Source organism: Alligator mississippiensis, chromosome 9, assembly GCF_030867095.1.
Source record: "Alligator mississippiensis isolate rAllMis1 chromosome 9, rAllMis1, whole genome shotgun sequence".
In the NCBI taxonomy this organism is placed as follows: Eukaryota; Metazoa; Chordata; order Crocodylia; family Alligatoridae; genus Alligator; species Alligator mississippiensis.
The window spans coordinates 17,323,496-17,337,590 of NC_081832.1; the positions used below are offsets into that span (position 1 = coordinate 17,323,496).

Genomic DNA, 14,095 nt, shown 5'->3' on the forward strand with positions numbered 1-14,095 from the left:
TTCGTGACCTGTTCAATGCACTCCTTATTTCTTTGGCCCCACACATGCACGCTGAACTGCAGTCACCCAATGACAATGAGAAACCACAAATCAGTCCCAGAGGAGGATTGCTTATGGATAGGATTCAGAAGAGCTGGTTTAGACTATGACAGAGATGGAAAATTTTTTGTAGGACCCTGGTCATAAGATCACAGGAAAGTGGGGCTGGAAGGGACCTCAGAGAGTCATCTAGTCCAGCCTCCTGCTCAAGGTAGGATCATCCCAGACTGAAAAATACAGTAATCATGGGGAACCCACCAGGCTGGAGTAGATGATCAGGACAAACCCACAACAGAGTCAGCATCCAAACAAGTCACGTGGAAGTAATGGTAAACAAAAAACTGGAACTCAACTTCAGTTTCCTCCATCTTTACAAAGGAAAGAGATGCTTACTTGGCTCCTCAAGGCAGTGTTAGCGTTCGGGGCCCTCAAATCCCTTTACAGACATGAGACACCACAGAAAAGCAAGGTGCCATTTACCCTTAATGTAGCAGAGACAGAGGAAAAGGTTGTAACAGAGTCAGTACTCCACTCCCCTCCCTAGTACCCAATTAGAGGTTTGGAAGCACAGTCTGTCAGACACTGTCACCCTCTTCACAGGCTGTCATGATCCACACCCAGCAGGCAGCACGCTCCTTTGCCTTCCTGAGAAGGGGTCGTAATCAGCCATGCTCCCCCAGAGACAGGCAGTTCTTAGGAGCCAAGCTGAAGGGAGGCTTTTATCTCCTTTGGAGCTTCCTAAGCACAGCAGGATGCATGAAGCTGCCTGTCAAGGAATTCTGGAGGCCTGGTCTGATAACATCAGTGATACATAGCACAGGCTGGGAGTCAAAGAGTGGCTGAGCTGTCAGCTCCGAGGCAGGTGGGGAAGGGGGAGAGACCCAGGAGGAAAATGAACCTCCCTTTCTCCACTCCTTCACCACATATATAGGTCAGTAGCACTCTGCTGACCCTGTATTTTGACTCCTTTTCATCCAACATGAGCAGAAAAAAAAAAAAAAACCCTGCACAGCTCCCCACAGTGACTTCCCAAGGGAGATCAGCAGCAGATCACCCCTGAACAGAGGCTCCATTTGCTGTAGCCCCCTTTTTCTCCACCTGCCAAAGCAAAGCCCTGTGTCAGGGCTAGACAGTGCAGAACTGAGGCTGTTCTATGCCTGTTGTCCCTGCAAAACAGCTCCTCGAGAAAGACTTTGGCTTAGCACCCAACAGGCTTGGTCCTGTAATGGCAACTCCCTGCTTAATATGCCTCAGAGGTGTTTTATCTAAGGGAATTTTGGTTCCCCCACTTAGACAGTTCTCCTACAGATCAGAGCTCTCCCCACCCCCCATTTATCCACAGGAAACCAGACACCTTGCCTTTGAGCACATCTGCAATTGCAATACTTGCTCATGATGGGGCTTGGCCACTTGGATCAGGACAGATGTAGCTCACTCTTGTTTCTCCTATTTAAATCCAGGTCCCTGGTATAATCTATTAGTCTCTGGGTTTTGGCTGCATCGGTGTGCATTTGGTATCCAGAGCTGTCTAGCCTCAACAATAAATAAATGCTGGCCCTTTAAAAATGCACAATGCATAAGCCAAGTGAGGAACCCTCAGCAAGACTGGAAACAGCCACGCAGCATGGAAGCTATTTCTGCAGCATGCAGTCAGGTTTTCCTCCTTCCCTTTGCAGAGAGCACAGTAGGCCTTGTGCCAGCCAAATTTACAGTCACAAAAGTGAGACCATAACACGTCAAGTATGAGATGGGGCCATGAAGTTTAGAGCAGGTCTCGGAGACTTCCCTCCAGTCTCATGGGCAGAAAGCAGAGAAGAAAATACTGCCCATCAGAAGTCACAAGTTTCCCTGACTCACAGGCAACAAGTGACCAGCAAAGCAGGGAGGCAGACCAATGCCTCATCGCACCTCTTTCCCCAACAACCTTGAACCATCATCCTATGGGTCAAAACCCAAACAAAGCCAATGTAGCCAGCTACTGAGTAAAGCCAGGGTATTGGAGCACCAGTAAACCCCTGTAAGAGGTAAGCGACAGTCCGCAGTGAGTCATATGCACCTTTACAGCTCCCTCTCTGCCAGAAACGGATTACAAACCTGGGTTTCAGTGACTGCTTCACTATAGTACTTGGAAGCTACAAGGTTATGTATGGCACAGGAGCAAATTGGGGTTCCTCCCATCTCCAATCTGGCTCCCACTTCATTTACCTCAGTTGCTCTACAGCAGGGGAAGGCAATTATTTTGGGCAGTGGGCCGCTTAATGAGTTTTGGCAAGGCATCAAGGGCCTCATGACAGGCAGCCAGAGGCAGATAAATATAACTTTTCTAAATTTTTTAGGGGCCCCACGGGCCGGACAGAATGGCCTGGCCCAGCAGGCCACATCCAGCCCACAGGCCACATTTTGCCCACCCCTGTTCTACAGCATTCATTTTGCCTTTTATGACTGGTCACAGGGGAGTGAAGATGATTGTACCTCCATTGGTACATCTCATTGTGAAATTAAGACTGCCCAGGGCTGAGAAAGTCAGATCCACAACTAAGCTTGCTTAAGGTCTCAAGGAATCCAAGCTGGAGCCCCATGTCTCAGACTTTCCACCACAGGACAGAGACCAAGGGTCCTTCTTCCTGTCCCCATCTTATCACCCAGAAGCAGCCCTAGCCCCAGCTCCATCCCTCAGCCCAGTAGTAGATTGCACTTGCAGCTTCCCCCTTTCAGGGCACTCACTAGGGGTGGGGTGAAAGGGAGAGTGCTTCATGCCAGTGACAAGGAAGGAAGAGTGCTCAAGAATAAGAAAATTTAGCCAGAATCCCAGCTGGGGCAGGAGACACTTAGGGAGCAGAATTTAGTTCTCACAGCTGTTGGCTTGTCATCCACGTACTGATCTTGTAAGGTACTCAAGCTCTCCCAAGAGGAGTTCCCATCCCACAGAGTTAAGTAGAAGCTGACAGGGCCAAGCATCACACTCCAGCACTAAGAATGCTTTGTCCAGATGCCCAGATAAGAACTGATCCCAGCAGTACACTTTCCCAAATCACTGTCAACTCCACTGACACAAGGGCCAAGCTGGTAACTGAAATTATTTACTTGCAGGCCCCATCTCCTGGTTGGTTACTTCTGATCAAGCTGAAGTGAAATCTTTTATTCTGTTCCAACCTTTTTTTTTTTTCCCCTTTTTTCAATAAAGTCAGTTTCAAAACCAACTGTTTCATTTCAACATTTAATTCCCCACACCAAGTTTGACACAAACCCACAAATGTTTTGGATGAGTCATACTGACAGTTTTTTTGGCTGAAAAAAAAAGTGTTACCCTGCTCTAACCACTACTGCAACCTGCAGTGGCCACAGCATTGACTGTATTAGTGACATGTGCACCTGGCATGAGGAATCTGCCTTTCGTTGACTCCTCAGACCAGATGATGAAGGTCTTGGATTCAAAAGCTCGTCTAACTTTATCCCGGCTATACAGTTGGTCCACTAAAAGATATCACCCTAAGAAATCCTTGCCTTTAGCCTTTTTCATTGAAGACATCTGGCAAATAAAACATGCCAAGAGCCAACAGGAAGCCAGCATGGGGCTTCAAGCAGGTCAAATACTGATGAATTAAGCCTCACCTCACTCTTATGCCATCCCTATGTTTCCAAAAGGATGCAGAGGGCAGAGAAGTATAAAAGGTCTCAGAGAAAGTTGATGTCTGAAACAAATTTAAAGCACAGCGCATTCCTGGTTTCAAGTGTTGTTTGGACCAGGCTCTTCCTTAATGCAGTTCAAAGCCTGCCTTCAAGTCACAATTAGAACAAAAGAATTTAAAGGCTGGTTATTATTTACTGTGGAAAACAAGGCCCTGATCCTGAGGCAAGATCTTTGCAAGCTGCCATCTGTGTCCATAGAGATGCAATTCAAGGATTAGGGCCTAGAGGTGTTCATGTATCTAGCTAAACCCCCAGGAAAAGGCTACTGATAGAGCAGCTAAGTCACAGGCAGCTGTAGTTCAGAAGCATCTCAATGTATTTCTCCCTCTCCAAAGAGACATGCATGTCTTTTGTTCCACTCTGCCAACTGTTTGCTGCTTTCTTCTGAGCAACACTGACTTCTAGCCACCCTGTGGTCCTCGCACCATTTAAAATATTAAAAACCAAACTCACTCTTTTTGTTAAGTCACACACTTAACATTTTTATTCCTAAGTGGAGATTTTATCCAGCAAATTTCAGCCCGTAGAGATTTTTTTTTTTTTAAATGACCCAAGGTAATAAGCCTCAGAACACAGGGCTCTACTAGAATGGAAACATTGACAATTTGAACTAGGGCAGCATGAATGGCATTAACAAAGAGTTATTTCCATGCCAAGTGATTTAGACTCCTTTTACAAGCATCAGACTAAAGGAATCCATCTCTTGTCTGTAAAGACCAACAAAACAAGTGGTGCAGAGATGCTGCACATTGGGTTTGGCTTGGCAAAGAAAGCCCAAGGGAGAGAACTTGTTTGACATTTCACATCAGCTTAAGTGCCTGGGAAGAATTTCCGACTGGGCTCTATGAAATAAGTGCTGTGGAAGCAAAGTCATATGGGAAATTGTTCTGAGAGATAAAGAAACAAGTTAGAAACCAAGCTAGAAAATAGACAGTACAGGAAACAATAGAGCTTTAGATAGTCTTTCCAATTTCCCCTGGCGATGCCAAAAGAACACAGCACTTTATAGAAGTGGTGCTTTCCCCCCCCCGCCCCAAGTGCTCTGAGAAAACAGACTAAGGAATTGTAGTCATTCAATTCAGAAAAGAGGTGGAAGCAGCCCCTAGACTGAAGACATTTATGTGCATTTGTTGCTCATTAAAAGTGAGAGATCATAGGCCAACTCTTTCTATTCATGTTGGGTAGGGTTTCACCAAAGACTTCAAAGTCCAGGCTTAATCCCATTAACACTTGCCCCAAACCAGAAGAGTCCTACAAGGGACTACACAGCTGCACCACATTTCCCTGCTCCCATCCCCCCAGTATAAGTAGCCAGCACCAGCTATGTCCCATTCTAGATGCCACACAGCAACGTCTGCTATGTGGAGACAGTAAGCTCATGCCTGACTGGGTCCCAACCGTGTTACGTAGACACATACCCACTGGGGCACCCGGTTGATCCAACTATGAACACCGTCTAGGGCATCCAGCATGAAATGTTCTTGTGGCAGCTGACTGAACCCAGTGACAAAATCATCATTTTCACAGGTTGGCACATGGTGCATCAGCATCAACGGTCTCTCCTCATTCTTTAAGGCATGGGCACATATGACTATTGGACATAGGTATGTGAAACTACCCTGTGTCTTTACACCCCGCTATGCAGCAAGGCCACAAGTTACTAAAGCAATTCTTCTGGCTTCTCACCCACACAACCTCCCATGTACTTTGCTCATTGCCAACTGCAGCTCCCTGCTCCTTCCCTGCTTCAAAGGGAGACACTATCTTCCAGATCTGTATCTAGTCACTGGTAGCATTGGGGGAAGGGCCCCTGCTAGCCTAGATAATTCAAGGTCCAACTACCATCACATCTAGTCCAACTACCATCCCACTATAGAAACATACTGGAGGCCAGTGTCTTGATTATGTGCAAGCCCATTGTGACTCACATGTAGAGGACAACCAATGATCTGGAACTACCACTTATCTTCCTTAATACTAGTACATGCTCGCACATAAGCCAGCCCCTAAAGAGGTCTGGTAGATGGCTCTATTTTCCAGGCACCACCGAATTGAAAGTAAACTCAAAGGGAATATTCCCTCCCTTGTCTCCTGCCTCAAAACATGGAATGAAATTCCACCTCCAACCCGACACAGGTCAAGGCTATGCAGTTCAAGCCACCTCCATTTGTCTCTTTTTTTATATTAATTACATTCCCAATAATCATCTGGAGCCTGATCTCAAGAAGTGCTGAATAGACAAAACTCCCTGGGCCAGGTCATGAGCTGATGCAAAGCAGTATGGAGCCATTTCAATAGAGCTTATAGCACAGTAGACTAGCTAAGGATCTGGCCTACTGACCAACAGAAATTATAGATACTAAATGACTTGGGAACAGCTCCCACAACTGAAACATTACCAATCTTTACATTTTCAAGCACGAGTTATCAATTCCTCCTCCACCTGAAGATGGCCGAGGAATTAAAACTACAGCAAGCGAAGTTTAGGATGGATATTAAGAAGAACTTTCTCACTCCAAGGGTGGTCAAGCATTGGAGCAGGCTACCCAGAGCAACTGGAATCTCCATTCTTGGATGTTTCTAAGAACGGGTAGACAGACTTGGCTGAGATGATTTAGTCAGGATGATCCTGCCTTGAGTGGGGGCCTTGCTGACTCACACAAAGCACCTGGCAGACCGGTGGAGGTAGGGGGCTCAGAGATCAAAGCTCTGGGGAACATACTTAAATGCTTGGCTGAATGAGGGTTTTAGATATTTGTAGTGTCACTGCTGGCTGGAGGGAAATACCAGGCTTGGCAGACAGGATCATAGGGAAGTGGGTCTGGAAGGAATCACAAGGTCATTCAGTCCAGCTCCTTGCTCAAAGCAGCAGCATCCCTGACTAAACCATCCCACCCAACTGTCTGTCCAACCTGCTTCTAAAAGTTTCCAAGCATGAAGACTCCACAATTTCTCTACATAGCCTGTTCCAATGCCTGACCACCCTCATAGGAAGTTCCTCCTAATATCCAGCCTAAAAATTTCCTCTGCTGCAGCTTGAGGCTGTTGCTCCTAGTCCTCTCTCCAACAGCCACAGAGAAAAGCCAGCTCCATCCACTCTACAGTCATCCTTCAGGTATTTGAAGGGTGTACTGGAAAGCAAGTCCACTCCTAATTTGTACTTCAGCCATTTCAACATCAGCAATATTTGGATGCAAGTGTTTTTCTGCCCGGATACTAACCCCCCCAAAAATCGGTAGTTGTGGAGGCAAGAGATACAAAAAATTTTGCCTTCCTGTCACCTAACCTGGCTCATCTAGCTGGAAGACATGTCTGCAAGGAGGACCACAGCTTTCAGTTCCCAGAGCACCAAGAGAAGATGAGCAAAAGCACTGCCCACTTCCCTAGGGCAGCTAAGGTCCCACATGGTACTTTTCATTAAGAGGTTATTGTTTTCCCCTCCCTCACCCTTCAGCGCCTTGCAGGCAGCAAAGAGCATTGCACCCAGAAATCCCGTAGCAGACAGGACTGGGACCCTGGAACCCTCAGCAGGCTGCACTGCTTGCAACTCCCCGCCCTGCTGCTCTCCCACCCTGGCCTGGCACGCAGGGCACAGTTCAGGAAGGAAAGCACTCATTGCTTGGCAGCAGGCAGACTTGCCTGTCAGGGGGGAGAAAAGCTGACAAACACTTTCCAAGTCAGCACTTCACCATCTGAGCCAAGAGCAGCTCTACTGCTTTGGACCAGCAGAGACGGAATTTACCATCGGTTCTATTTAGAGCTGACCTGCCCTTCAGCTGGCCTGAGGACCCAATAAGATAACTAATCAGTGATGCCTCTTCTGGGAGGGGAAAGCACTCTCACACCGAGTAATGCGGGAGCAGCTTACTGGTGGAGGGGGAAACAACCACCTCATGACTTTACCAATGGGAAACTAAAGAGGTATTCCCAAGCTGCACTACAAGGGTTGCTCATGAAAGGTTGGGATACCAGCGTAGCCAGTTCCAAGGAGGCTGGGAACCCGCTGTACTCATCACAGCATCAGACCCCACCAGAAATGGCTTCTAAGCCTCAGGTCTTACAACAATGGAAACAGCTTGGGAGTAGCAGAGGTCTTAACACCTCGGATCAGGGACAGTTAACATGCCTTCTTCTGGCTCCCACACACACAAAGCCCAACCTTCAGAGCACCTAATGCACTAGAAGGTCGAGGGCAGGTTAAGAAAAGGCAGAAGGGAAGTCAACGGAGTGGATCCATGGGCTGACAAAACACTGGGGAAGAAACGGCATCAAGTCTCCATTCATTGCAGAGTACACCGATGGACACTTCACGGTCCCTGGCACATCTAGTCAAAGAGACAGCTCAAACTGCTGGTATGCCAAAATATATCAAGCACAGCATGACGCTCCCCTGACTGAACCTGCAAACACATGCTCAGTTCCAGCAGGCACAAACAAGCAAGCCAGACTTGCAGTGGGGACCTCTCCGGGTTTCCCAGAATGGCACATCTGAGCACAGGGGCTGGCGCTCTGGTCTCTGGGACTAGTAGAGTAGCCGGAGCCAAAAGCCCCCTCCAACCCCGAGGTCTTAACCTCAGAACAATTACCTCAGACTCCGGTATTCAGCCGATCACTTGGGACCAGATCACTGCGCGTGTGGATGAGAAAAATGGAAGCCGTCACAACCGGCGCTGACTCGAAGAAGCAGAAGTTACGGTTCTTATAAGCCAGTCAATTAAGCAAGAAACAACCTTCCAATTTTCTGCCAGACGAATCCCACGGCACAACACCGACACACAGGCCAGGTTCAGCCGTGGAGATGAGGGCGAGGACCGAAGACCAGCATCCGCTCCCTGCGCGATGTCAACAAACCGACTCCCCCAAGACCCGCTGCGTAGTTTAAATTGAACAACAACAACAACAATCTGAGCGCCACGAAGACTGAACCGAGAGTCACAGGAAAGAAAAAGGGGCCGCGGCTCAGAAGGCTTCAAAGCCGGGGAGTTATTAATATTTCATGTTTTGGCCTACATACAGCTACTCCCTCCCACCCCCTGCTCTTCCCACAGGGCTCGATGAAATGAACTGTGGAAAGTCTCCCCTCCCACAGGAGCCCCGGCCCCGCCGCCACCGCCGCAACAAAAGAGAGCGAGGGAAGGCGGCGGAGAAGCCGCACGCCGGGGCTTCCCCTCCCCGCGCATCCTCCGCCTGCCACAGGGCAGCTCCCGGCGCTGCCCGCGCCCGGCCCGGGTCCGGGTCCCCCGCATCGCGCGGCGCTTACCTCGGGGGCCGCCTCGCCGAGCCCGGCGGCGGGAGGAGAGGACAGGACAGGACGGGACGGGGCGGGACGGGGTGGGGCGGGAGCCCGCGGGGCTGGGGGCGGCGGCGCTGCCCGGGCTTTGTCTCGGGCTCGGCTGCTGCGCTCCCTCGCGGGCGGGGGGACGGCGCGAGCCAATGGCTGGAGCTCGGGCTCCCGGAGAGGGGATCTCAGCAGCGGCGCCCGCTCCGCGGCCGGGCAGGGCAGGGCAGGACAGGGACCAGGCGCTGCCCCGAGCCCGGCCGGCCCGGCCCGGCAAGCAGGGCGGCGCTTCCCGCCCCACAGGAATATGGCAGCAGACCGGAAGCGGGGGCGGTGCGGGGCCGCCCCTCGGCTGCGGGGAGGCTCCGGGCGAGCCCGGGGATGCGGTCGCGGCCCCTCGGCTCATTGCCAGAGCTGCGCCCGTCCCGGAGCGGGGAGCAGGCACAGGGCGGAGGGCAGGCGCGGGCCGGGCCAGGCCGGGCCGGGCCGGGCGCGCTCGGGGAGCCGGCGCCGCTTGAGCCTTGGTTGGATGCCGGCTCTCCCGGGAACAGCTGGAGGACGGGGATGCGGTCACATCTTGACCCCCACGTCACTCCGATCCTGGTGTTGCGTTTGTTGGCCCAAGAAATGAGTTCGTATCTGTCACCCTTTGGCCCCACAAAGGGGTGGTCTCGTGAATATGGAAGATCCGGGAAGACGGGTAGGCCGGGTCTGATCCGATGGCCCCGCAAATATAAAAACCAAGCCACACCAAACTAAACCCCTCCCAATCCAGAAAGCCAGTAGGCAGAGATACTGGCACGGGTATGGGTCTTTTCAGGAAGCAAGAACCACTGCATTCATTGCATCAGTATTGACACCTATCTTAGTTGCCTGGGAACAAGGCTTTACTAGCCTTGTCCTTTCTCGGTCTCTACTACAGTCTCTCTCCCCACCCCCGGCCGGTGCCTCACCTGCCCCGCCCCCCCGTCGCCTAAGAGGGAACACTGGCTGCCAGGGGGTGCACCAGCGCTCTCAGGGGATGCACATGCACCCCTATGCATCACCACTGCCTCCGATTTAAAGAAACTGGAAACCTTATCGCAGGAGACTGCAGCTATCATCTCTCAAAGCCATGTGACTTCATTTGGGGAAGTCCCGAGTTGTTTCCTAGCCCAAGTTCCCGGGATGTAGTAATCACAGAGGCTGCATTCCCTTCCCAGCTCAGGTGGTCCTTTGTGGGCAAAGTTCAGAGCACTGGTTAACTGCAGCTGGGAAAGGCCCCAGCATCCAGCCGGCCCAACTTCCTCTGGGTGCTGGAGAAACGTTCTCTATAGAGCCGGTCTGAAGTACACAAATCAGTATGAGGAAGCCTCCGGCTGAAAGTGGAAATGAAAGAGTGCTCCTCCTACACAGCACGCAGCTTCCCACTTGGCAACACATTATTCAATAGCTTTCCTCTTTTTAATGTCTGGGGGATCTCACCAAAGATGGAAACTCTCCAGCATTCAGCCCTGACCACAGAATAACACTGATTTACTAATAGGCAGCTGAGGGGACTGGCAGCCAGGAGCTCTCCCACACAAGCCAAGACATGGGTATGGCAAATGACTGTTTGTGTTTGTTTGGAGAAAGATGCTTGCCTTGGCAGAGCAGTTGCCCAAATGCCTCTAGCTCTGTATAAAGCAGGCATAGCTTAGGACCGTGAGCCCCGCAATAGGTCCTTTTCGTATTTAGCCAGTGAGCTGGACATGGCAGTGTCACTGTCACATCTTTGATTTCTATCGTGGAGGTCATGATCACAGTATACAGTTACTTTACTGAACATGTCTACCCTGCCTGAGTAGCTAGACCAGTGATTCTCAACCAGGATGCAGTGGCACAGTGGGATGCTTTGAGATCCACACAATATAAGCACCGTTAGGCATGCAAACACCTACACAGAGATTTAAAATAGGAATCCATAGTGTCAAAAGCATTCTGACCTGCTGTAGTCTTGCTCAGTTCTTTGCAACAGATAAATTGCCATGTTATTTTTCCATAATCAAGAAATGAGGAAAAGTGAAGAGCTGGCATTTTCCACGGGGTGCCTTGAGTCAAAAAGGTTGAGAACCACTGAGCTAAAAGTGTTTACTAAACCCTCCTTCATTGGTCCTATTAACAATACCCTAAAAATCTCTCCCTGTTATATTACATTCAAGGAAGAAATTGAACAGACAGACCTGTTACTTAAAGTCCAAATACCCATTAGCTCTTCTATGGGCAGTTCACTCACTGCCAGACTCAACTAATTTATTGTTTGCATCACCACAACAAACAGCTCCGCCTGTCCCCTTAGCACACTTAAGAATGTAGATTCTTAAAAACTCCCTGACTTCAGGCAATATCTGAGACTTAGGGGGAAACAAATGGGAAGAATTAACAAGTTTCAGAGAAAGACGTGGCTGGGGTTTTTCTTTTTATTTATTGAAAAAATATTTTCCATGACACTGCCAAGAGTCAACAAAGCTATGAGCCACAGGGAAAAGGAGTCATGAAGAAAGCTAATTCCATTATCTCAATGTCCAGCACATACTCATTTGGAGCTATTCCACTGAGTAGCTGTTCATTTGATAAGTCCCTTATCAGTTTACCACTGGAGCAGGCCAGATCTGCCCACAATCTCTGTTAATAGTTTTTGAGCACAGCTGCAGTGAGGACAGGCCTCCATATGTCCACCAGAGAAGTCCAGCTCCATTATATCTCCTTTACCTTACGGCTGGCTGCACCTGCCTGTGCATCGAGTTCTACATTTAGATATTTGCCTATATCATAGGGTTGCTGTGAAGATTGGAGCTGCAAAGTATGCTGAACAGGAGAATTGCTGTATGTATGCACTAAGGATTATTGCTGGATAGCAACTGCTGTCGAGCTCCTGCATGTTTGTTGCCAGAAAAATCAAACTGTAACCAGATTTCGAAGGAGTTGCTTGCTTCCTTGCTTGCTTTGGCTGAGACCACAGATGTTGTGTTTAATGCTAACCACCACCTCCCACATTTCACTGATGCAGGAGTTTGCAGTCAGGGATTCCTTCATCTTCCACTGACAGACTGTTAAGCATCTGGATGCTGTTATAAAGTATGAAATTAAGGTACTGTGAGATCTGAGCACTGAACTTTCTGCTGGAGCCAGGGGATCAATAGTGAAGACTATCTCGTTAGCTCATATCCCATGATAAACACTTAGCTTCTATAGTGATGAAGGCCACATAAGTACCAGCCTCTGAAGACAGTTTTATCTCTCTATATTTCAGCTTCTAAACATCTGGAGTACAAGGGCAGTTATTGCAAGTAGGATCTCCATTCTCCACATGCCCTTCAGTACAAGACAGGACTCCAGTTCCTTTCTACCCCCAAATCTCTCTCAGTTTTTGATAACAAAAGGCTTGAGGTTAAGTCTGGATCATGTTTAAGGGCTAACGCATGGATCTCTTTCCTCTCATTCCTGGTGGGCTGATGCTCACAGACAGCTCCTGTGAAGTCACTGAGAACAGCCCACCAGCAAGAATAGGGGATTCCTACCACTCCTGCCACAGGATGGGCTCTAAAATCCTGAAATCCAGGTTGAAATGAACCCTGTTGCATGTATTCAGTTTATATTTTCTCTTGCTCCCAGATCTTCTACAGGGTGCAATATTTTCACACAGTTCTCCACCTTTGGCAGCTCTGATCTATAGTTCAAAGGAGAAGAGTAAAAGTTTGGTCCCTTTTCATGTGCTGTATCAAATCAATCACACAGGCTGCATTTGCATGAAGATGATGAAGCAGAGACTTAAAAATGACAGATAAGGGCATTAAAAAAAATCAATCTGGCTGCCTACTCTTGTTTACTGAGACTCTGCTCCGAGAATGCATCGACAGGACACTGGGTGAACATAAAGCATGGACATTCTTGGAATTGAAGCAGGGCTTCATAGTTAAGCCATGTCCTGAAAGCCTAAGTCTGGAAAGTGGGAGACCAGTCACCTGCAGCTATCAGTGACCCTGCTGGCACCTTCACTTCCTACCTTGCTCAAAATATTTTTCTTGGCTATTTAAAAATCAAACTACAGACTCCAGTTTTAACTGGGGGTCCTGAGCTCTGATTTTATTGGGTTTTTTTCAATCTTAAATAAATTTTATGTTCACTTCAAATGACTCCCAATAACATTTGCACTTGCAAAGGCAGAGCAGAGAAAGAGGGTTACAGAGAAAGCTTGAAACTAATACAGAAATAAACCCTGCCAATTTTTTAAACTAATTGAAAAAATTCCCACTTATGATAGGTCCCACTTTGAAAAGCATGTCATGATTTTCTGTTAAAATACCTTTTAAAATGTGCTGCATAAGTGTTTACCTACACCCCTAGTGATCTTTATAAGAACCTCTCCAGCAGAAAGAAATGATGAAGGGTGAAACCAGCTATACATCAAGTGCCGTCAACTGCAGAAAGTAAATGAGCAGAGGTTATAGAAATAGTTATATTTTTTTCTAATTTCTGCAAAATCAGTCACTTTTCCAGTGTTACTGATCACAAGCCCTTCTAGAGATGTCTCTTTTAAGACAGAAAGGTAATTTTTCAAGTCAATCCTACCATCTCTTTAAACAGTTTTCCACTCACCCCTTTTTAAGGTTTCTGTTTCATGTGAAGCACTTCTCTTATCTGCACTGCACCCAAGAACCATACAGTTTCGATACAGGGGTAGAGTGAGTGATCCAGATTTTGATGTGAGCTGGAGGGCATGCCATGAGATTTCAAATCCCCTTATATGGTAAATAAAAGGAAACCTGCCAAATACAATGGCTGATCTCAATCTGTAGCTGTAGATTTACAGAAACACAGCGTCTATTCTACCCAAACCAGGTTCATTTTTAAGTAGACCTCAAAGATTTTCTCTTATGGATTCAGTTCATCAGTGCTGGTTAAGTCACACTCATTCCAAAGTCCAGATCTTTTTGTCCAAATCATGATTATTACTTACAGCTCTGGTAGCACCTAACAGGCTGGACTGATGCGGAAATAGGCACAGTGTTTGCCCCAAAGAGCTTACAATGTCAAAACCTGAGCCTGCAATGATTTACTTTTGTCAGA

At 48.3% G+C, this 14,095-nt stretch overlaps 1 protein-coding gene across 4 annotated transcripts in view; it reads right to left on the reverse strand.

Annotated features, from left to right (window-relative positions):
• Window positions 1–9,295, reverse strand: part of SRC (SRC proto-oncogene, non-receptor tyrosine kinase) — a 71,871-nt gene extending 62,576 nt beyond the window's left edge. For 2 of the 4 annotated variants that reach the window (XM_059733200.1, XM_059733196.1), the window contains exons 1-2: window positions 8,990–9,295; window positions 8,316–8,598 (exon numbers count right to left, since the gene is read on the reverse strand). The gene's annotated coding sequence lies outside the window, so the exon portion shown is untranslated. The remainder of the gene's footprint in view (window positions 1–8,315; window positions 8,599–8,989) is intronic. The other 2 variants (XM_059733201.1, XM_059733197.1) reach the window with 1 other exon arrangement.
• Window positions 9,296–14,095: the final 4,800 nt, after the last annotated feature.